The 23,743-nt window shown below is 59.6% G+C and overlaps 1 long non-coding RNA gene across 1 annotated transcript; it reads right to left on the reverse strand.

The window, feature by feature from the left end:
- Positions 1–9,367: 9,367 nt before the first annotated feature.
- Positions 9,368–10,706, reverse strand: LOC115300917. The gene is made up of 2 exons (XR_003912922.1): positions 10,624–10,706; positions 9,368–9,592 (listed from the first exon to the last, which is right to left on the reverse strand). It is a non-coding gene; the product is annotated as an uncharacterized LOC115300917 (long non-coding RNA).
- Positions 10,707–23,743: the final 13,037 nt, after the last annotated feature.

A 23,743-nucleotide genomic window follows, 5' to 3' on the forward strand; every position in this document is an offset into this window, starting at 1 on the left:
GAAATGTAGTCTTTATTTTGGGTAGCCATGTGCCCTACAAAAATCAGGATTCTCTTCTCTAGGAGAAAAGGGAACTGGAAGTCTCTGCCTGCCAGAGGCAGGGCATATGGGAAGAGCAGCTGATTGTGGTGCTGGGGGTGGAGGTGATAGACTCATCTGGGGCCCGATCGGTTCAGGGGGGCGATGATTCACTTCCAAGGTCTCGGGGGCTGTGCCATGGTGCCCCCACCCTGTGTTGCTCTTTTCCCTTGACCTTCTGGCATGGCCTCTTGCATCACAAAGCACGTGTGAGCCATGCTCCAGGTGGGAATCCGGGGCTCAGCTGTCCCCCCTAGCTGCTCTGTGGTGAGCTCTGCTGCTGTCCGTTTTGCGGCCAATGGTTTTTGTCTCCTTTTAGGGGGTCATTTCTGGGGTCTGAGTCCCCGCAGTAGGGCAGTGGCAGGCTTGAGCTAACATCCCCATCCTTGTACCCTGGTTGTCCCACGGAGTCAAGTGGCTGCCAAGGAGCCCTGGGTCCTCGGCTCACCTCATCAACTCCAGGGGTCTGGAAACAGAATCCTGAGCACCGCTTTTTCCTTTTTTTGTCCCAGCCTAGAAACGTCCACATGCTTGGTCTGCAGCCAACACCTGAGAAGCTATTTTTCAGGTGATGGGATAGTAGCCGGGGGGACCTGCAGGAGGAGGAGGTTTCTGCCTGGCTCACCCGTGGGGGCACAGAGCCTGGTTCCGCGTGGGGGCTCAACAATGCGGCCGACAAGTGCCCGTGATCTTGAGACCAGGATCTGTGCTGTGGGCAAATTATAGCCCGTGGCTTCTCCGGAGATCCCAACACAGCTCTGCCCCATGGGCAGTGTCAATCTCAAAACTGACTGCACATCTCTTTTTGCTTTGGCTGCTAGGGAGCTCGGTGCCAAACCTGGATCTCAGTTTTAGGAACTGTACTCTTATGGAGTTGCTACCTGTATTCCTTCATCTACATTCATATTCTTATCCTGCCATTTGTGACTTCATGCAGGGCTGGGAGCACAGTAGGGGAGCCTCACCTGCTTATCTGTAAGATGGGGAAAATTTCATCTCCTTCTTGAGTTCTTCTGAAGATTAGAGAAAAGGGGGCGGGGGCTCATGCAGATGAGGCTGGCCGGTGGTGGGTGCTGCACCGGTGTTGGCAGAGCGAGTGTAGATCTGGTAAAGCCAGACTCAGGCTGTGCGCCCACCTCCACTGTAGCTGGAAGCAAGGATTCGACCCAGACATCCTTGCGGTCCCGGGGGCTCTGGGAGGCTTGGCTCTCTCTATGGCTCCGGGAGTGGCCCTGTGGGACTGGGGCCAACGCACAGCAGTGGGAGGCCAAGAGCCTTCCTCTCGCTTCCTGCTCCTCACCCTGATCCCTCCTCTCATGGGCGGTGCTGAGGGCTCCCCCATCCAGCCCGCCCCCCCTTCCCCCCTCCCCCCCCACCTCTTCCCCCAACCTCCCCCAGCAGGGGCCCTTGGGCTTCTCCTGGTGGCTGAGTACCAGCTGGTGGGGTGGGGGGTCCCCACCCCCTGGACCTCTGGAGCCCCGGATATGGGAACAGCCCGACTTCTGGGCAAGGCTGTGACGTCCTGGTAATTTTGTTAAATTCCCGTCGCAGGCGCATGTTTTACGGAGCTGGGGCAGCGTGAGGGCTTCCCTCTTCTGCTTCGGAAAGATCTCGGGCATCCAGGAACACGGAAAACCCTGAAGACGTGTGCTCCGGGAGGAGGAAACGCTGTGCCTGGGCGTGGGGGGCGGGGTCTGCAACTCCGCGTGTCTGAGCTCCAGCCTCTGACTTCGAACTCGCGGAAGCAGGGGCCACTGCGGCCGCCTGCAGTCCTGTGTGGAAGAGCCAGGCCTCCGGAGGAAGGCTGGGCAGATGCCTGGGAGCAGGAAGGGGGCCGAGAGCGTCCGGGGTTGGGGGGAGGTCTTGGGGGGGGGGGGGCTGCACTGGCTTTCCTCCTTGGCTCACAGGGTTTGGGTTTCCTCGGGTCCCAGCACGGCACAGTGTCCTGTCAGAGACCGAGGGCCCCTCAGGGCGGGGTCACGAGCCAGGATGGTCAGCTTTGACCCCTCCAGGGCCTTCTCACCCCTGAACGTGTCAGGCCGAGGGAGCTGGCCCACAGTAGGAGCTTTATAACTGTGCGCCCCTCATGTGATGCAGGGTTAAGCCAGCCCGACTGTGGCCTGTAACTACACCCCATCTTCGCAGACTCGGGCGCAGATGCTGGAGCCCCTGGGGCTGTGTGTTGCACCCCGGACAGGCGTCCCCGGGAGAGCCTGCCACACTGTGGCTGTCACATCCCTCGCCCCTCCACTCCCGAACCCCCATGACCACTGAGCTCTGGGCTCCCCACCCGGCCGGCCCACCACCCCCTCAAGCGCTGCCTGTCCCCGACTGCCTCCATCAGCTGCCCCGGCCCTCTGGGCCCTCCTCAGCAGTGCCACTGCAGCCCGGTGACAGAGCTGATGTCACAGGACATCACTGCTCCAGCAGCCCCTCACCTTGACCCCGGAGCTGACCTGCCAGGCGCCGCTGTCGCTGGGCCTGCTGCTCACTGCGGCCCCTCCGCTGTCTCCTGTCCATCCAGGTCACTGCAGCAGAAAGAGGGTTCTGAGCTGCAGACCCGACTGCGTGACCCCCCACCCTCCCTGTCCCCCTGCTGGGAATCGTTGGACGGAGCCCAGCGCCCTGGCAGCACCCAGACCAGGTGGCCTGGAGGCTGACACTGGAACAGGGCTTGATGTGAGGGGTGTTTTGGGGGCTTCGGGGGAAGAAGGGGAGAACGGATGACTAGGTCCACACAGCCCCTGATGACGCAGCCCCGTTTGCTCTGAGTCTTGCTGGAGCCTCCCGGCCGTCTGGTGGCCACACCCCTACCCCTGGGGCCCCAGGCCCTCTGGAAGGGACACCGGCTGGTGCCTCTGTGCTGGCCGCCCCGCCGCACACCTCCGGGAGCAGCTCGCACGGAGCCCCGAGGGCCGCTCTTCCAGAGGGGATGCTCGAGGAAGGAGGTGCCAGGGCAGATGAAAGCCCCGCACACTGCAGCGGGTCTCAGGGCCGCAGTCATCCCTCCAGACTCCCCTCCCAACCCCCCTGCTGCCAGCGGTGCCCCTTCAGGGCTTATCAGGAGGTGTGGCTCTGACCTTCCTTCCCGGAGGCCTGGGCTCCACATGCCTTCCGAGCGCCGGTGTTGTTCTGTTTGTTCATTTGGGGTCACGACCGGGCAAGGAGACACCAAGAGGCGCCCCCGTAGTTCACCTGGTCCCACAAGTATTCTTTCTTCTCCCCGCGTGAACCCGCAGCCCAGGTGGCACGTGAAAGGTGAATACAGTGCGTTTGCCGTGTCCCGGAGGGTGACTCCTGTCCTGTCCCCTGTCTCCGGGCCCGGGCTGCAGGGCCACCTCTTGTAGGCAGCCTGACACGGTCAGGCCAGCAGCTTCTGAAAGTTGTGGGGTGTGATACGGCCAGTGGGTCCTCCCTCCCACAACTTTTTGAAAAATTAAAAAAAATGTTTATTTATCTTGAGAGAGTGTGTGAGCAGGGGAGGGGCAGAGAGACAGGGAGAGACCGAATCCCAAGCAGGCTCTGCACTGTCAGCACAGAGCCCGATGCGAGGCTCAAACCCACCACCCTCAGATCATGATCTGTGCTGAAACCAAGAGTTGGACCCTTAACCGACTGAGCCACTCAGGCGCCCCTCCCCCCACACCTGCCAGCGACTCGGCGGCAGCCCCGGGCTGATGTGAGGTCATGTGGGACCCATGACAAAGTTGAACACTAACCCGTTGGACAGCGATGAGCAGGAAAGGCAAAGCGGATGCAGAACAGGTGTCCGCTCTTAGGAGGTCGGACCACAGGCCCTGCCAGCACGGAGCTGCCCCGAGTGACCAAGTGGCGGGTTTCCTGTGAGAAGGACGCGGCCACGCTGGGGGTCAGGAAGTATCTCCTCTGCTGCCATGCTGGACGTTCTGTGGAGGCAGCAGATCTATCAGCTTTGATAAGCGGGAGTCCGTGTGCGCCTGCTTTCGTGCCCCCGTGGACGCGTCACTCACGCGCCCGGTGCGCCAGCGCTGGGAGGCCCGTGGCAGAGGCTGAGAGGCTGGCGGTGTCTCGAGGCCGCGTTACTCTGTCTGCGTGGCGGCCCAGGGCCTCTCTCTCCCTGGCTGCTTGCTGCTGCGGCCCTTCTGTCTACACCACACGTGAGTCCCGGCTCTGCCTAGAGTTCCTGTCTCTGAGCTCCCCTTTCCTATTCCCTTTCCAGACCCTAAACCAAGTGGCCAGGCCGCTTGTCACGACGCACGAGGGCATACGTCCCTCCGTCTGCTGCTCCTTCCACGGCAGACAGAGGACCGCCTCATTCAAGGCCGCCTTCGGTGAAGGGCGGGGGGCTGGCATCTGCCTTCGCCTTGTGTTCTCGAACCGAACTGGCCCATTCGTGAATGGCATTCGGGCATTTCCTCCTCCGCGTGGGCACCGGCCGGAGCAGGGGTGGGGGCTGCCTGCTCTGGCAGCGTGTGCGCCCTGTCCTGTCGTGGTTTGGTCCCGGGTGCACCATCTCCCCGCGATGCTGGATGGCTGCTGTTGGCCCACGTGACCCGACGACCTGCAGCGTCTGACAGAACTCAAGAACTCATGGGGGTGTGGGGGGGCGGGGGCCGCTCGGTACCGCGTGCTCAGCGCCCCCATGTCTGTGAGGCCCAGCGGCGACCCAGGACTTGTCTTCAGAGGGTGTAACTTTGCGGTAGAGGGCACGGCCTCGCTCCAGACGCCAGGGACCCATCTCGTGATTGTCCCATGGCGGCCTGTCACAGAACCCAGTGTCAGTTTCCCCCGCCATGGATATCCCCACCCCGAAGAGCCTGCTGGGTCCTAGGGGCCAAGGTCATGGCTCTTTGCCCTGTGGCCGGGACATGCGACCTTCGGTTGAGAGCAGGCTGCGGGCTGGACGAGGGTCCCTCGTGTGGAGGGCGCTCCCTCTAGACTCTGAACCCGTTAGACACTCCGCTTCCTTCTGCAGGGGCAGGGGGAGCGAGCTGAAGCCGTCTGTCTCTCACCTTGCGGGGATGGCCCAGAAAGCCCCGGCCCACTACACCGCTGTAAAGATAAGGGTATGGCAGCCCCCGGGTGCCCGCGTCCCCCGGGTGTGGAGTGTGGTAGGTACCAAGGCCTTCGGTGGGCCAGACCGTTCTCGCTTAGATCCCACTGGTGACACGATCACTGTGCTTTTTAAGGGACGAGGCAGGCTAGACTCTTGGGTCTGTGTAAGGATGGAGGGCAGGAGACCAGCGTAGCCCCGGGGACGCGGGAGACATCGCCCTTGTTGATTCGGCGTCAGTGCGCACTGTTTTCGGTCCCCGTGCTGCCGGGGGTGGGAACAACACACCGTCAGTCAGGGGCTGTACACCACGCCCCGGAGGCCACGTTCCTTTGCTTTAGCGGAGGCCCCCGCGGGCAGGGGCCTGTGGTCAGGCTCGTCCTTCCTGGAGCCTGTGGCTGTTGGCATCGCCCTCCAGATCCCGAAGGTGTCTGCACGACCGGACTGGTGAATCTCCAGACACCGGCACCTGCGTTCCTTAGTTCCTTAAAGGCGGCACTGATCTCTGTCACCCCCTTTCCTGGGGTGTGATGTTGTTTCTGCTTTATCCCGTTGGCCAAGGACTTGTTCCAGAGGCTTCCCTGTGGGCTGCCTCACTGACAGTTCTCAGCCCACATGCTGAGCATCCAGGGCTGGAAGTGCGTCCACTGGTAACTCTGCTGATTCCGTCTGTTCATTTGGGGATGAAAGAAATCACGTGCAGGTGCGGTCGTGGACTCCATGCTTCACGTAAGGAGGACCTCGGACAGGACTCCGTTGCCGCCTGGCCTCCCGGGCCCCCGCTGCAGCAGGGACCACGATGATGCCCCGTGTCTCTGGTAGCTAATCCCCTGGGGCTGCAGGAGTCCTAGGACGTCTGGTTCTCCTTCCCCACTGCATCGTTAGCTGAGAGAGTGGCTGTGCGTCCCCTTGGTGGAAAATCCGGAGGAAGCGTTACTCTGTGTGCTCACTGTTAGGTCCTCCTGCCTTGGGACCCAGCCACTTCTTCAGCCTGTGAATTCTGCAGATTGACTCAGGAACGGAAATCAGGCAAGGGATGGCGCCTTTTCCCTGCTGGGACCTCCCTCAGCCTTTGGTTCACCTGTACTTGACTTCTTCTGTTGGCTGAGAAGCGTCCTTGGCCCATCTGCTCTGGGCGCTGGGTCGTGACTCTGCAGGTCCAGCTTCTGTGGCTCCTTTCCAACCTGGCCGGCCATTGTGATGGCTCCTGGCACATGAGTACCGCCACAGGGCCGTTCTTGCTTGGGCCCTACACCCCCCTGGCTATCCGGGGACCGGATTCGGTGACAGCCCCTCCTGCATCAGCCCTGGCTTCCTGCCAGAGGACGGCCCCCCCCACACGCTTCAGTGGTGCCAGTGCCCTTCAGATCTCGTAGACGATGTGTCCTCCAGGCCTTTCCCTGCAACGTGACCACACGGCCCCAGGTGCCCGTCTCCCGAAGCCTCGGAGTCCCTTGTCACTGTCTGCCTTGGCAGCCGGCATCTCATCTTCACCGGAGCGCCCACCACGGGCTCAGGCTCCCAGAAGCCTCCTGGTAGCGAGTCTGTGCTGTCCCACCATCTCCCCGGCCACGCTGGAGCTAATTCTGCGCCTCCAGCGGGGGCCGCCTGGCCGCCAAACTCCTCCCAGACAGCTCCACGTTTCAGTCTCTGATCAAACAGGAGTCCCGCGTGTGCCCCCTTGGGCCATGCCCAGATGTGCAGGCAGTTCCTCTCCCCCCTTTTCAGGCCCAACATGTCCCTAACCCTAGTGGCCAAGAGGGAGAGTGGGGGCAGATCCTGAAGGGGGACTCAGTTGCCCTCTCCATGTCTGGCTGTTAGCTCTCGCTAGGGAGGGATGCCTGGCTGCTTCCCCAGGCCCGGAGGGCTCGGAGCCGCTGGGGAGCAGGATCTTTGGGGCCCTGTGCCCCCATCCCGTAGGTCGGGGACCCTGTTTTCCTGGCCTTGGTAAGGCAATCTAGTCGTGCCTGAACTTCAGCCACTCCTGGGCCCTTGGGCTTGGCCTGTGGCTTTCTCTGTCCTGCCCTGGCAGGAAACAAGAGGCTCAGAGAGGCCCTCTGGCTTTCACACAGGCTTTCCGTCTCCTGTCACTCATCCGAAGCCCTTGTCACCTTTCCACAGAGCGCCGCGGTGCCTAGCAACAGCCACCATTCCTGTGTCCTCGTGGCTCCTGGGTCCCGCATGTGTCTCAGATGCACGATCCATGACACACCCTAGAGCCTCCTCCCGCCACTGCCCTCCTGACTCTCCCCTGCGGTGGCGGCTTCAACCCCTGCACGGGGGCGGGGGAGGGGGTCCCTGCGGCCAGCTGGGGAGTGGTGCTGGGGATGGGGCCTCCTGGGTGCCCAGCGTCTCCGGCTGGCTTGTCTGGAGTAGATGCCAAGATGCAGTTGGGGTGCAAGCTGGCTATCCGGGTGGGCACCCGATGCAAAGGCGGAGGAAGAGGTGGGTTTGGCAGGAGAGGGAGTCGGCTGGGAGACAGGACAGAGCTTTTACCTGCACAGCCCCTTACAGGCTGCTGGGCCCCTCACAGGCTCCTGGGCCCCCTGCAGGCTCCTGGGCCCCTTACAGGCTCCTGGGCCCCTTACAGGCTCCTGAGCCCCCTGCAGGCTCCTGGGGTCCTCTCTCTGCAGACAGCACAGCCACATCCCGGTCACATCCCTGTGCCCAGGTGTCCATCCCCAGGAGAGAGCTCAAACCTCAGCTTCACACTGTCTTAGGCACCCCCACCCCCACCCCAAATTGGTTTTGTCTTTGGGGTTCCAGCTCCGGAAAGGCAACCTCCGGAAAGGACACCGGAAAGGTGTCCAGTCCTCCTGCAGAGTGTGGAAAGTGGTGTCCAGGGACTGAGTCCTGGATGCTGGGTGACAGGCACCTCTGGGGTGGCACACTGGGTTTGCCGAAGGAGGCCTGGCAGCTTGCTGGTGGGTCTGGCCTCTGCGTGCCCCGATGCAGCCCTCGAAGGGGCCGCTCTGGGGCCGATCTCCTTCTCAGGGTCAGTCACCGCCCTCACCTGAGCCCTGGCAGCCAACAGCAGGGGGGCCCCAGGCACAAAGTGCTTTCCCTCCAGTCCCCAGTGCCTCCTCTAGTGACTGGTGGGATCCCGAAGGGAAGGTGAGCTGGTGTGGTTCCAGGGTCTTTGTGATCCACCCCGCCCCAGGTTCTGGCCCCTCTTCTGTGCAACCTTGCATAAGCCCAGGACCCTCCTCCTTTGGATCTCTGCAGCCTGGTCCATAAATCGGGGCTAAATGACACCCCTGCTGAGGAAGTGCATGCAAAGTGTCAATGCACCTCCCAGCCCACAGCTGGTGCCAGAGCTGCAGGCTTCCCCCTTGAAGGAGAAAAATGATGCAACTCTTTGCATGGGAAGTGGGTGATTCTCATTTTACTTTGTGGCTCGAAGAGGGTGCACAGTGCGAGGCCCCTGCTTTTGGCAGGGCGCAGGGGCGGACGGGAGCCAGCCACGCAGCTGCAGCCCCACTGCAGAGCCTCCCTGCTTGGGGTGAAGCACTGCTTTCTCTAGGCTTTAAAATGGGCCCTTCTGGGGCCTGGGTGATGTGCTCAGAGAAGCCGGGAATGGCCCCGGGGGCAGGCAGGCGGCCATAGGAAGCTGTCCTAGCTTCCAGGCTGGCTCAGTCAGTGGCCTCAGGCAAGTCCCTTCTTATCCAGGCCCTCGTGTCCTGATTTTCTCTGACTTGGGATCCTGGGGGCACAGGAGCAAGGCTTGGGAGCCCTGGACTAGGCCCTTAACCTTTCCAAACTTTGATTTCCTCGGCTTTGAGATGGGGATACGAAAGTACCCGTCTTCTAGGCTGTTGGGGCCAATTAGATGAGGTGGTGCCCCTGCCCAGCACACAGGAGGGTCTCCGGAGATGTTGGCTAGTAGAATCACGACCTTCGTTATCACTGCACGTGTCGCTTTTGCCAAGGTTAGGCTGGCATTAGCAGGCACGTGCGACGCACGACCGCCCTGGCCTCCTTGCGGGCAAGCAGACTGCGGCAGCCCCTCCGTGGGGAGGCCGGGCACATGGCCCCCGCGCCCCCGCTGCGGGCAGTGACCCACTCCTGGAAATACCCCAGGGGCCCTCGGAGCAGCGCGCACGGGGCAAGCACCAGGATGTCCGTCGCAGGGGTGGCGGCCGGGGCGGGAGTGGGCGGGTAAGAGGTGGGGACGCGCCCCGTGGATAGAACCAGACAGACACAGATGGATCCTGCAAACACCGAGCTGGGTGGAAAAAGTAAGGGAAGCATGTGAGCTACTACACAGAGCTGTTTATGTAAATTGAACTGACGTGCAGACAAAACACAGAGAGAAGCAGTCTGCACGAGCGCAGGCACGCACCACGGCTCCCGAAGCGCTCGGCAGGGCCGCCCTGGGTGGGGAGGAGAGGCCGCGAAGCCGGCCAAGGGCTGCGCACGGACCAGTGAGTGCCATGTGCTGTGACGGGGCTCACTGATGAACTCAGCCTTCTCCAGCTGAGTCTGAAAGAAAAATGACAGGAGGGGGAGAGAGAGAGGGAAGGAAGAAAGGAGAGGGAGGGAGGGAAGGAGAGAGGGAGGGAGGGAAGGAAGGAGGGAGGGAGGGAAGGAAGGAAGAAAGGAGGGAAGGAAGGGAAACAGACGAGTGCCCAGTCAGCCCTGCGGTATCGGGCCGGGAGGGGTTCTGGCCCAGGTGCCCCCGAGAGCCCCGGGGGTGTCCTGCTGACAGCGCAGCCATCCCTAGGGACAGGGACTTTTACCGGGATGGCTGTCCCCATTTTACAGAAAGAGGAGGCTGAGGCCCGGGGTGGGCGGGGTGACCCCAGGTTACACAGCCGTAGGGGCGGGAGGGGGAAGGCGCTCTAACCCAGCGGCTTGGCTCACCGCTGACGGAGCTGCTGCCCCCCCTGCCCCCCTGCCCTGGCCAGGCTCGAACCATCTGGCAGCAACACTGTGTCCAGACCCCGTCCGTGCCCCCTCGGAGCTGGAACATTCATCTGAACCTAAGCAAGCAGCGCAGCCAACAAGGCCCCGGTGGCGCATGCGGGTTCTCCCGCACAGCCTGCTGCGGGGACAGCGGGCATCCACAGCAGCCCCGGGAGGCCGTGGGAGCCTCCAGGGCCTTTGGCCCCAGCTGAGGGCCAGTCGGCCACGTGGACAGCCCTTCTAGCAGCATTTATTGTGTGAGCCTGCTTGGAAAACAGCAAATCCCCATTACCTAAGCAGCCACATTACTGAGCCCAGCACCCACCCGGCCCGCGGTCTGGAAAATCCCAGGGATTCTTTGGAACTCCACTGACCGCTGCCTCCTGCCTCCAGCTCCTCCAGGCCTGATTCTGAGCTCATGAGGCCAGGATTCTGACGTCCCTGCACTGGCCCGGGTCTCCAGGTCGTCACCTTGGCTCCTCCCTCCTACCCCCTCCCCCCGCCCCCCAGGTCCCAAGGCTGTGGTTCCCTAGCATAGGGCTCAGCCAGGCCTTCCCAGCCCTCCTCTGCCCTCAGGCCTTCGCTCTGGATGCTCCGGGTTGCCTTACGAGTCCACTCAGACACTGTCCCTTGGGAGGATGTGGCCGCTGCAGTCAGGGGCCGCGTGCACCTGTGCCCCCAGCTTGGTGTGGGCGAGTGCAGATCTGTCACCATCTGGATGCATGGTGACTTCCCGGAGGATGGGGAGACCCCTTCCTTGTTGAGCTTGTTCCAGGGATGCCTGCAGCTGAAGAGAAGTCTGTGTGAGCCCCTCCAGGGCCAGGGGTGGCCTGGGCACAATGGGCAGAAGCTCGGTGACAGTGGCACAGGGTGGGGAGGTGGAATCTGTGCCTTGAGCACAGCCCCTTCCCCACAAGGCAGAGCCTGAGACAGGGCTCGGGTGCACGGCTTTATTTGGAAAGGGGCCCAACGGTGGGGCTGGGGGTGACACTGGCGGGTGGTGAGTCCTCACCTCAGGTGCTGGCTGCTTGGGCCCGCGAGGTGCTCTAGGAGGCGGCGATGATGTCTTAGGATCATGCACCCCCCCAAACAAGGGGGAGCAAGCTCCTGGCTCCGTGCTGCAGTCCAGAGGTGGCCCACGGGGTGCTAAGGGCCCTGCATTTCAGGTTGATACACATCATGCAGAATGTGTTTCCCAGGAGAATGCCCAGGGTGGGAGTAGGAAGAGAGATGGGGGAGGGGCTCCAGAAACGAGGCAGAGCCAGGCAGCCCTGGCGCAGGTGACCCAAGGCTGCGAGGGGCTGGTGACCGCTGCTGTGGCTGGAATGAGGTGACGGGGAAGCTCTCATATGGTGCCCAAGACGTGTCCCGTATGTGGGCCCCATGCTGCTTGATTTATTAAAAAACAAAAACAGGGGTGCCTGGGTGGTTCAGCTGGTTAGGGGTCTGACTCTTGGTTTTGGCTCAGGTCATGATCTCACGGTTCGTGAGACCGAGCCCCGAGTTGGGCTCTGCTGACAGCACGGAGCCTGCTTGGGGTTCTCGCTCACTCTTTCCCTGCCCCTCCCCTGCTTGTGCTAGGCTCTCTCCCCCTCTATCAAAACAAATAAATAAACTTAAAATAAAAAAACTCAAAAAACAAAAAGCAACTTGCTCCATAGTAGAAAATTTGAAAAATATGGACGGTATAAATAAGGAAATAAAGATTATCTGCTGTTCCTCTCACCAGAGAGAACCACGGTTAATGCTTGGGTTTCCTTTCAGTCTTTTTTCTCTGAATCTGCATGCTCCACACATAGATGTGTGTGTGTGTGTGTGTGTGTGTGTGTGTGTGTGTGTGTGTGTATGTATATATATGTAGAGAGAGAGAGAGAGAGAGCGCGCGCATGTGCGCTGGATCATGGGTTTTAAAAAAAAATGTCTTACTTATTTTTGAGAGGCAGAGAGAGTGAGAAAGAGCGAGCATTAGCAGGGAGGGGCAGAGAGAGGGGGAGAGAGGATCCGAAGCCGGCTCTGTGCTGACACCAGTGAGCCCAGCGCGGGGCTCAAACTCTCACACTGTGAGACAATGACCTGGGCTGAGGTCTGACACTCACCCAACGAGCCACCCAGGTGTCCCAGGATCACGGATTTTGTGCAACTTAGTTTTCCCCTCGATATTCATTTCCATTTCTGGTTCCGCTTTCTCTCTGCCATCAATGCTCAGTTCTCTGGTGTCCTGGGCACCTCGTGGCCATCCACGGACACCAGTGAGTATTACACATGAGTGAGGCTGGCCCGACGGTGGGTTACATGCCTGGACAGCACACCCACGGGGCTCGGGGCTGTGCGGCCGTGCTGCTGGGACAAGTGAGGGAGAAAATGCATGGAAGGTGTCAGGAACACCTGTGCAGAGCGGGTGCTAGGGCTCTCCGCTTCCCCCCTGAGGAGGAAGAGGCCATCATTGTTTGTACGGGGCAAAGTGGGTCTATTTATGGTCTTAGTGCCCAACGGCAGATCTCGGCCCACAACAAGTAGTCGATAAGTGTCCAGTGACCGAGTAAGCATAGTCGTAATGTATCAGGATGCTCTAGTGCAGACAACAGAACCACAGCTCAGACCAATTTAAGAAAACAAAACCAAAAACAAATTAACCCCCCCCCCAAAACTTCCTAAAATGGGAAGCTGATGTTTGTTAGGCAGCTCTGGCTTTAGGAACAGCTGGATCCAGGAGCTTAACCACTGTCACTGGGACTTAAGTTTCTCTATCTTCCGCTTTCCTGCCTCCCTCTCTCCTGGCTTTCTGCGCAGAGGGGACAAAAAGGTCTTCCCACGGTATTCTTGTCACAGTTTATGATCACTGCTGAAACTGACAGGTCTCTGAAGCGTCCACAGGGCAATTCCCCGGCAAATTTGGAAGGCCGAGCCTGAGTCATGGGCCTTGTCCCGATCCTGCAGGCACAGGGTTCATTACTGAAGGAGGGGACGGGTGATGGGCAAAGCGGAAACCAAGTTCACTTCCCGTGACTCTGTTAAAATGTGGAGTGCAGGCAGATTATGGGGACAGGGGAGAACTCGATTTCTCTGATCTGTCGGTGACGATGACCCCCAAACCCTCCTTCCCCTCGGGAAGCACATCTAGCCCACATCTCAACCCACCAGAACGCCGTTAGCCCCGGAAAGTCACATGACCCTGCCATGCCTGGGCTTCTGGGAAATGTCCTCTCCTATCCTACCCAGGGGGCTGCGCGCGGAAGGTGGAGCCCATGCCCCGTGGGCGTGGCCAGCCAGGGGCGTGGCCGCGTGGGGGAGGGCCAGAGCGGGGGGGGGGGGGGGGGGGGGGGGGGGGGGGGGGGGGGGGGGGGGGGGGGGGGGGGGGGGGGGGGGGGGGGGGGGCGGTCCTGCGGGAGCCCCGCCCCATCAGGAAACCCACCTGACACGGAGTCAGCCACCAGGACTCCAGGCAGAAACCGCTCTAATTGATACCAGCTGTCATGTATCTGTGGCTCCGAACAGAGCTGAGACTCATGTGTTGTAATTTACTAGCTGAGTTCATGAGCTTTTGACAGCTCTGTCTCATTTCCGGAAGTGATAAAAATGTTTCTTCGCTGGGAATGGGGGCTGCCCGGGCGCCCACCCGGCAACCTGGGCGAGGAAGGGCTGGAAGGGCTTTTTGCTGCACAGATGGGGCCTCCAAGATGCGTAACGCACATTTATGTGATGGGAGTCCCATTTCCTTACGACTGGCCTAGTGTTTCACAGCCCAAGTCAGAAGCCCCCCACCCTTCTCTGGGGCTCTGGAATCTTTAAGTTCAGGGGAGACTAAGGTTGGGTGACGTCTGAGCACTTGGGTCAGGGGAGTTACCACACTGATCTTGCTAAGGATTTCAGTTCCAGGGCCCAGCCCAGAGCTCGAGGTTGTTGAATTGGGTGGGTGAATGGGCAGGTGGGTGAATGGATGACTGGGGGGGGGGGTGACCGGGCAGGTGGGTGAATGGATGGATGGGTGGTGGAGTGATTGGACAGGTGGGTGGATGGATGGCTGGGGGCGGTGACTGGGCAGGTGGGTGGGTGGGTGGATGAAGATGGTCCGACACATGGGTGGAGCCTCCTAAGCCAAGCTACTTGATTTGGGACACAGGTTTTCAGACCTGGTTCTGGCTCTTTCTAGGAAGCGCAGTGGTTTTGCCTCTAGTTGAGGAAGGCCTGTCCCTCATGCACCCCAAGCTCTAGTGACTCTGAAAGAGGGACAGGTGACAATTCCAGTTTGCTAGCTCAGAGCCCAGCAGCCTCCCCGGGCTCTGTTCCAGAAGGCTTGAGGTGGGGTCGGTGGAGAGATGAAGAGGGGGGAGGGGGCAGAGAGCAGAGCCTGAACAGATTTGCCCCCTGCCCATTCAGACCCAGGCTCCCAATTCCAGGGACAAGTTTTCTCAGGAGTAGGTTCTGGAATAGGGGAGGTGTTTGCGAGGTCCAGGATCAAAACACGTAGACAGACCCTGGGACGGAGCCGAGGAACATTCCAGGCGAGATATTTGGAATGGGAAATTGGACTCCTTGCTTAGGACACTAGGGGAGTTACCACACTGGTAACTGGTAACCCAGGGTTCCCAGGGTCTTAGCATCATACACCCTGGGGGTGGCCGTCCCCCATGTTCCCCTGGGGCTGCACAGAGCCAGCATCTGGAGGTGGCCTGTGCCCCCTTTAGAGGGGACCTTCCCAGCCTGTTCATCCTCGGAGGAAGCCGAGCATGGAAGTCTGGGGCCGTGTGTGTGTGTGTGTGTGTGTGTGTGTGTAGATTCTCTTGTGTGTGCATGCCTGTCTGTGTTGTCTGTGGTTGTGTGTGTCTGCATGTAGCTAGTGTGTGTGTGGCTCAGGGTGCGGCTGGGAGAAGCCACGGGAGCCTGGGTGCCATGTGGGTGTGCGGAGTCCTGTGGACCTCGATGTCCTCACAAACCTCTTTGGCAGGGTCCGCTCTGAGCTGCAGAGAAACGGCCTCCGGGCTCTGAACTCCCCGTCTCACATCTACTCACATCTGAGTTCTCTCTACACCATGGGCAGCCAGAAGCTGTTTCGGAACTTCTCGGAAAAAAGAAGCCACACAGTGCATAGCCAAAAGCCACCCAGGCCATGGGGGAGGGCTGTTTAGGGACCGAGGTTGGGGGGGCCTCTGTGGACCAGCCCCGGTTTGGGGAGGCGCAGGGCAGCCCCTGGCTCCGGAAGCCTCTGCTGAGGTCCCAGTGCAGTCAGCTGCTGGAGGGGCCGGGTCCCCCCGTGGTGGGGCGCTGGGTCCAGGGCTTTTGACGGAGGCCCCCTTGGGGCCCGGGGAACCTCTGTCCTCAGGGGCTCTACAAATCCCACCCTAGTTTCTCTTGGTGCTCAGGCTCTCCTTGACTCCGTTTCCAGAGACTGCTGACCTCCATGCAGATGTCAGGCGAGGGTCACCAACTCTTCACCTGCCTTCCCCACCCATGGCCAGAATGAGCCTTCTAACGCAGACTGCTAAAACCCCAGGTGGATGCTGGGGCGTCTTGTAAGAGGCCGAGGCAGGCGCCACCCCCCCCCCCCATGGCGGGGGCGGGCACCCTCCATGAGCGCGTGCTGTGTAGCGAGCCGGGCACCACCTTAGCAGCCAGGTGCCACTTCCAACCCCTGTTTTCAGAGGAGACATCAAAGCACAGAGAGGTTAAGTCACTTGACCCAGGCCACATGGCTGCAAGGAGGGGAGCAGAGACCCTCTTTCCAGAGTCTGGTCTCTGAACAGCCCACATATGCCTCCCGTCTCCTGCCCCACTGGAGATGTGCCCCTTCCCACACACCGTAGCCCTGTTTCTGGCTTTCCCTTGTCCTCCCACGCCTCTGAGAAGTGGTCCCTGGATGTCCCGTGGGAGTGTAGCCGTCCTGCGCTGGCTTTCCTGGGCTCCAGGTCAAGGCTGGGCCCACCGAGGCTGCGGGAGACTTCCGCACTAGCTCCTTCAGCCTGGCATGGAAGGGGCTAACACCGGGCCCCGGGCCGGGCACGGGGCACCCGGGAAACGCTGTGCAGTTACGGACGAAACACATCAATCAGACCCTTTAAAGGCAGGGCTTTGTGCCCGCCCTCACACCCTTGACCTTGTGCTCTGGACCCTTGCTTACTTCCTCAGACCCTCCCCACCTTGCTGCAGGGCACAGGGTCTGGGAACCTCAGAAGCCCCCAGGCTTATTGGCAGGCGGTACATTTCTCCGGGAAGACAGACAAATGATGGACATGGAAACAGTTGGAATGTAGAGAAAAGCGCTTTACCCCTCCACAGGCGAGGAGAAAGAAGCAGCCACCGGCAGCCGGGTGGCCCTGATGTGGGGCATCCCCTGTAGGATGGGGCCGGGGCGGGGGGGCTTAGATGAATTTCCCTCTAAGCGTTCTTCTGCTCCGGCATCCAAAGACTATTTATAACTCTCGGAATTATTTGCTGATACCCGCCGGCTGCTTTTCCTTCTCAAGTGGCCTGTGCAGTCTTTGAAAGAATGAAAGGCGATAAAAAGATCCCTTCTGTAAATGATTTATTTTCTAGATGTGCCTGGCCACTGCAAACACTTCTGCCGTCGCAGGCTCTGAGACCCGGGCCGTATTTATTGTCCACGTTGGGTCTCATTGAGGAGACTGACATTTACTCGGAGGGGAGGGAACCGTGTGGGTGGCAGTCCCAGTGGCACTTGACATCTGTCCAGGGCTGAATGTCCACACGCCGCCACACGCACCTAACTGTCAGCCCCATCGATCTGCACCGTAACCCTGTGAGGGAGCTGTTCCTATTATTATTTTCTTTTGCAAATACAATAATTTTTTTCCCCCAAATAAGATAAACATATATTTTACAAATAGAAGGATTCTAAGTACAAATGAGGAAACTGAGGCACGGCGAGGTCGCAACTCATCCTGGGTCACATGGTTCCTAACGGGACAAGGATTCCATCAGGGGAATGTGGCCCGGAGGCTGTGCAGGAAATGAGCTGGGCTTGGCATTTGCGCAGGCTTGGGGTTCGAACCTCACCTCTGCAGCTTCCGGGCGGTGGGAACCCCGGGCTTTGCCTCTGGTCATGTTGCTGTAGGAGTAGCGGTGGGGTCGTTTCCGGGGCAGGGACTAGCTCTGAACTCTGTGGCACCCTTGTTAAGCTTGGGGTGTCTTTCTTCCCTCCTAGCAAGGACCACCACACCAGAGGCCCAGCTCCCCCGAATCTGCCCCACGGACACATCCTGTGCAATCGTCTGCCAAACCGAGAGCGTGTGTTTGTAGCTGAGAGGCTGTGTGGGGGTCAGAGCAGGTGGACAGGGTGGGGGAGAGGGTGGCTTCAGGAGCCGCGGTTTCCCAGGGATCCCAGCCCGTCCTGGAAGGCAGTCGGGGCTGGTGGCCTCGGGTCAGCAGGTTCTGGGTAGGAAGGTCAGCAGCAAGCTGTCGACATGCCCCTAGCACAGATGGAAACACTGAGGCAGGGAAGGAAGGGGCTGACCACACTGACGCTGAAGGCAGCCGAGGGCCGAGAGCCCAGCCCAGCCGTCCCTTGGTAGTGGGCGCATCTAGAAATATTGCTCCCGGACACCCATCACTGCGTTCTCAGCCCTTTACGGGCACTTTTATGTATTTTTTATTTTTTAAATTTTTATTATTTTAACTTTTTAACATTTATTTATTATTGAGAAACAGAGACCGAGCATGAGCATGGGAGGGGCAGAGAGAAGGGGAGACACAGGACCCAAAGCAGGCTCCAGGCTCCGAGCTGTCAGCCCCGAGCTGCGGGCACTTTTAATTCTACCTTCGTACACCTAGCGGGGCAGCTGGTATCACCCCAGGTCACAGAGCGGGCAAAGTGAGGTCCAGGGAAATGATCAGAACTTGTGCCCCGCACTTTCCATTCAGAGCTTGTGCGGGTGTACTGGGAGGGAGGGCGTTTCCCAAAGCCAAAGTCTTGTTTCTCTTTGTCCCCCTCCCCCTGCTCAGTCCCGCTGCCCCCAGCTGGAGTGTGGGGCCGCTGAAGCCTTTCCCTTCGGGTGGATCTGGGTCAGGCTCAGTTGCCCTCGGCTGAAGAAATGGAGGATTGCAGGGCACCTGTTGGCCCAGGGCTCTGCACCGAGGCTCCGGGAAGTGGTCATATCTGTGTGTGACGTGACCTGAGCGCAGGGTGGCGGGGGCGAGGCCCGGGTGGGCCTGGACTGAGCTTCAGGGCATCTTGGAGCCAACTTCAGACCCCATGTAGGGGGTGACTCAGCTCTGCCTGCCTCTTCCTCCGGCCCGGGTTTAAAGGCACAAGGCCCCTGGACGGCAGGTTTGGGGAAGGTGATACATGTTCTGGAAAGGGGGAGCCGGGCCCCGGGGCTGGGGACGAGCCCAGCGGCGGTCATGTGGACTTGGGACTGTCCAGTGTAGTGAAGGTGGCCAAGGCAGCCCGACTGGGGTGGGACCCGGGCTCTGCCCCTTGCTAGTGGGTAATTACCCTCTGCTTTAGCGTCCCCATCTGCAAAATGGGACCCAAAGCTATGTCTTCTTCGGAGTGTGGCGTGACGTTTCACTGAGGGAGCCCACGGAGCAGACCTCAGCAGAAAGCTCTGGCAGGGCGAGCCCCCCTGGGCGCATGCGCTCTGGCCCCGGCCCGCCCGGATCGGTGCCCTCACGGGACTCCGGGGCGCATCGCAGCCGGGCGGGGCCTCCAGACGCTGAGGACTTTTATCTCCTTTCCTGGGAGGTGAAGTGAGGTAGGATGGGGGGCACACCCCGTCTTTCATGTTAGCTTGTGCAATACTTCAAACCTACAAAAGACTGCGGAGGAAAGCAAAGCCGTGTCCAGGTCCCCGCTCGGGTTTAATGCAGAGCACCGTTTCTTCTTGATGTTTAAGTGTGAGATAAGCATGAGATATGGCTGTTCCGCCCCCCCCCCCCCCCGAGGAGCCACTGTTTGGGGGTCCAGCTCCCGCTCGGGGGCGTTTTCTCGTGCCTGTGTGCACAGGCGGCCACCGGTTTTCACAATCTGTCTCTTCCGCACACGGAGCCTGTGCGCATCCTCCGGCCACTGCCGTTCCTGCTCCACGTCGTTTTTTGTGGAGGCAAACTCACAGAACATAAAACTCACCATTTTATTGTTTTTAAAAAATGTCTATTTATTTTTGAGAGATGGCAGGGGAGGGGCAGAGAGAGAAGGAGACACAGAATCCGAAGCACGCTCCAGGCTCTGAGCTGTCAGCACAGCGCCCAACGCAGGGCTCGAACCCACGGACCGTGAGTTCGTGACCTGAGCCGAAGTCAAGAGTTGGACGCTAACGGCTGAGCGCCCAGGCGCCCCAACCATATTAAAGGTCTCACGTGGGCAGCATTCAGCATATTCACAGCGTCGTGCGGCCAGCCCCTCTGTCTGGTTCTGGAACGTTTTCATGCCCCTGCAAGAGGCCCCGAACCCATTAGCCTCCATCACCCCCTGTTCCTGCTCTGGCAGCTACCAGTCTGCCTTCTGCCTCCGGGTTTGCCTCTTCTGGCGCTTCATACAGACGGAGTCACGCGGAATATCCACCCTGTGTCTCTGACTTTGACCCTGCTGGCTCGTGGAGATCCGGTTCATTCTTCAGCTGGTGAGGGTCCCCTCCTCCGTGACCCCCCCCCCGCACCCCTCCTGCAGGCTGTGACCGCGCGTCACTGGGGGGCACCTCCCTGTGTCCTGGGAGGTCCCCAGAGCCAGGGTTCTCCTGTCCTAAGGCTGCACAACGCGTCATCCAGAACAGGCGGTAAAGCAACCGTTTTCCTACTTCTCAGCTTCTGGGTATTGACCGGGCTTCGCTGGGCAGTCTTTCTGCTGGTCTTGCTGACGGTCTATCCTGCAGTCCGGTAGTGGCTGGTGCAGGAGGTTCAGGGGACACTGGGATGGCCAGGCCTCTCCTCCTTTCCAGTGGGGTGTCCTGCCCCTTACAAGGCACCCCCCCCCCACCCTAGAGCACGAAAGCAGAAGTGGCCAGGCCTCCCTCAGCCTGGACCCAAATGCCCACTGTCCTTTTTTTTTTTTTTTCAAAGAGAGAGAGAAGGTGCAAGTGAGCTAGGGGCAGAGAGAGAGAAGTGGGGCACACTGCAAGTGGGGCTCGACCTCACCCCCAGCAGGGGCTCCCCTGATGTGGGGCTCAAGCTCCCGAACGGTGAGATCGACCTGAGCCGAAGTCAGATGCTTAATGACTGAGCCACCCAGGTGCTCCCAGACTGTCCCTTTGGTGGTTCCAGGCAGGTGACAGCTGGCCCAGAGCCAGAGGGGGAGGGGCCCACAGGGGACCTGTCCTTGGGACATCTCTGAGCACCAGCCCCCGCAGCAGGCTATGGGGCTCGGGTGGCTCTCCTGAGTCCCAGGCAGCCTCCCAGGCTTGCCGTTCTCCAGACTGCCCTGCCCTCGGGTCAGTCCTGCCCTCCCGACAGGGCAGAGCGTGGGCTCCTGGCGACTCCTGGTCCCCGGGCCTGCGCCAGCCCAGGCGGGAAGGGGCGGGGCGTGGCTGCAGGGGAAACTGCTTGCTGCGGCCACACAGTGGCTGAAAGCGACACGGGTTTGAGCCCTGGGAGCACTGGGGCCCGGAGGCCGGACAGGGTCTCCCTGGGCTGAAACCAAGGTGGGGAAGGGCCCGGGGCTCCAGGGGAGAATATTTCTTTTATTTTTATTCTTCTCTTTGCTTCTGGAGGCTGCCTGTGCTTCCTGGCTGGGGCCCCTCCTCCCTCCTCGCGGCCAGCAGCCAGGATCTTGCGAGGACATCAACCCCCCTCCAACTCCCCCCACAGGCCATCTCCCATCTCGGGGTCTTCAGTGTCACCACATCTGCAAAGTCCCTTTTGCCACGTAGAGTGCCACTCGTGCGGTTTGGGACTTTGGATCGCAGCCTCTGCGCCCACAGAGGCGGGTGCCTTCCCGTGTTTGTGGCTGTTCCGCCTTCCGCTCCAGCCGCTTGTGGCTGGTCCGGCTCCCCCGCACGCGGGAGTCCCCCATCCCCGTTCCTCTGTGGCCTCGTGTGCAACAGACACGCTTCCGGTCGGCTTTGTCTTCCTGTGACAATCTGGAGCCGCGGGAAATAACCGGCACCCTCATCTCGGGGATCTGGGAAGAGTGCTAAGGGGGCATTTGCCAGGGTGCGGGGGAGTGGAAGGACACTCCAGGCTGTGACCGGGGGCGCCCCGCTGCCCCGACAGTCGCCAGGTGGAGGGGGGGGGGGAGAAAGACCGGGTTCTGAGACACACGCCCACCCTCCGCAGCCCTGCCCTGGGGTCCGGGAGCAGTGTCCTCCCTCCGCCCCTCCCGCCCCCGGGCTCCTGCCCACCCTCCCACCAGCCAAGCCGGGCCCGCGGCGCCCATGGACGCGAGCCCGCAGACGGAGGGCCCGGACCAGCTGGTGGGAGCCGTCGGCTGTGGGTGCCGATGGGCCTGGAGGGACACGGGGAACCCCCAGCGTGAGCCTCAACCGTTTAATGCATCTTTGGTTACAGAGAGAATGTTAATTTTGTCATATAGCAGTATGTCCTTTATGTTTTCGCTTTTTTAAATAGGGAAATCTCCCCATCCTAAGAACATAGGGATATTCTTTTTAAAAAAAATTCTGTGTGCGTGTATATACATTTTAATTGCGGTAAAATACATATGACATTAAATTTACCGTCTTGACCATTGTAAAGCGTATAATTCGTGGCTTTAAGCACATTCACAGGATTGTGGGTCCATCACTACTATCCACCCCCAGAACCTCTTCGCCTCCCTGTGCCAAGACTTGGTCCCCATTTAAACACGAACTCCCCATGCCTGCCTCCTCCTTCCTTCTTTTTTGTTCTAAGTGTTTATTTATTTATTTATTCTGGGTGGGGGTTCTGAGAGAGAGGGAGAAGGAATCCCAAGCAGGCTCCATGCTGTCAGCCAGAGCCCAATGTGGGGCTCCATCCCACAAATCGTGAGATCATGACCTGAGCCGAAATCAAGAGTCGGAAGCTCAACCGACTAAGCCCGCCAGGCTCCCCAAATTTCCCTGTTTTATGGCGGAGTGATATTTCATTGTGTGTATGGTCCGCATTCTGCTTTTCCGTTTACTTTTCCATGGACACTGGCGTTGCTTCCGCATTTTGGCTGTGCTGGTGCGGCTATGGATGTAGGTCTGAAAATGTGTATTTAAGACCCCGCTTTCCGGTTTTCTGAGTATGTACCTGAAAGTGGAATTGGTGGATCAAAATTGACATTTAATGTTTTGAGGAACCGCCGTACTATTTTCCACAGTGTTGGCCCCGTTTTACATCCCCGCCCAGCGCTTGAGGGTTCTCATTTCTCTGCATCCTCTCTACCGCCAGTGCTTGGCATTTTCAACATGTTTTTTTTTGGTTTGTTTTTTTGTTTTTTTGTTTTTTGTTTTTTTTTAGGAGCCATCCTAACGGGTTTGAGGTGGTATCTTACTGTGGCATAGAGATCCTTTTTTACACATTGTTCTAAAAGTTGTAACAGTTTACATTCCACATTCAAGTCTTGGTCCCCTTGGCACTTTGTGTCCTGTGTGCGACAGAGATACAATGTATTGTTCCCCACTGGCCCTGCGCCCACGGATTGATGACACCCCTTCATTATATACAGTGTTCCCATGGGCACGGACGGCTCTCTGGACTTTCTGCTCTGTCCTGCGGTTTATCTGGCTGTCCTGGGTCATTCCTTTGGGTTTTTTAATTATCATTTTATTAAATGACTCCGTTCCCTTCCCCTGGTCGTGATGGAATGTGTTTTCCAAAGACAGCACGATGGATGGAGTGTCCCCTTATGGTGGGACTTTGGCACATTTTCTGTGGAATGGTGCGGGTGCGTGTCCCCTCCCTCCCACAGGCAGACAGATTCTGTGACCACCTGGACAAAGTTTGCGGAGTGATGCACTGTAACGTCCCAAGTCGTGAAAACGCCCTGCGCTTCTGTCCTGTCCTGGGGCGCACGCCTCTGGAGCCCAGCTGACGTAATGTGAGGAGGCCCAGATCACAGGGGGCGACCCCATACAGATATCTAGCCAGTGCCCCGCCCCCGCCCCAGCCCCCCAGAGCAGAGCCGGTCAGCCTCCGAAACCGAGAGCCGCAGTGAGGATGTTGGACGTTATGGTTTTTAAGCCACAAGGCTTTGGGGTGACCCTCGGGGTGAGGGGGACGCGCACCTTAGTTTTCTTCACACCATTTTGTACTGTTCAAAGCTGCTGTGTTGATTATTGCCTCCGAATCTTATCTCTTTATCAGTGTTGTCCCCCTGCCCCCCCCCCCATCGGTGTGCCCTCCTTCTGGGCAGGTTGCTGCCGGTTCTGTCCCTGTGGGGCAGGGGTCTCGGCTGGGTCATTTCAGGTCCGGAATAAATATCAGTCAAAGCACAGAATGGAGGCATGAGTCCCTCGATTCTTCTGCGTGGGTGCGGGGAGGAAGCCCCAGGGCCCTCCTGGTCTTGTGTGGCGCCCTGCTGGGTCCGAGGGCCAGGCTGGGGAGGACCCCAGTACGCCCACGCCTGCTCCCGACAGGACGTTTCTGGAACCCCAGGGCGTGGCATGTAAGATGGTGCTCTTCGGGGGCTCAGTCGGTTAAGCATCTGACTTTGCTCAGGTCGTGATCACACGGTTCGTGGGTTCCAGCTGACAGCTTGGAGCCTGGGGCTGCTTCGGATTCTGGGTCTCCCTGTCTCTCTGCCCCTCCCCCACTCACACTCTGTCTCTCTCTCTCAGAAATAAATAATAACATTTATTTAATGTTATGTAACAATAA

Source organism: Suricata suricatta, chromosome 9, assembly GCF_006229205.1.
Source record: "Suricata suricatta isolate VVHF042 chromosome 9, meerkat_22Aug2017_6uvM2_HiC, whole genome shotgun sequence".
Taxonomy (NCBI): Eukaryota; Metazoa; Chordata; class Mammalia; order Carnivora; family Herpestidae; genus Suricata; species Suricata suricatta.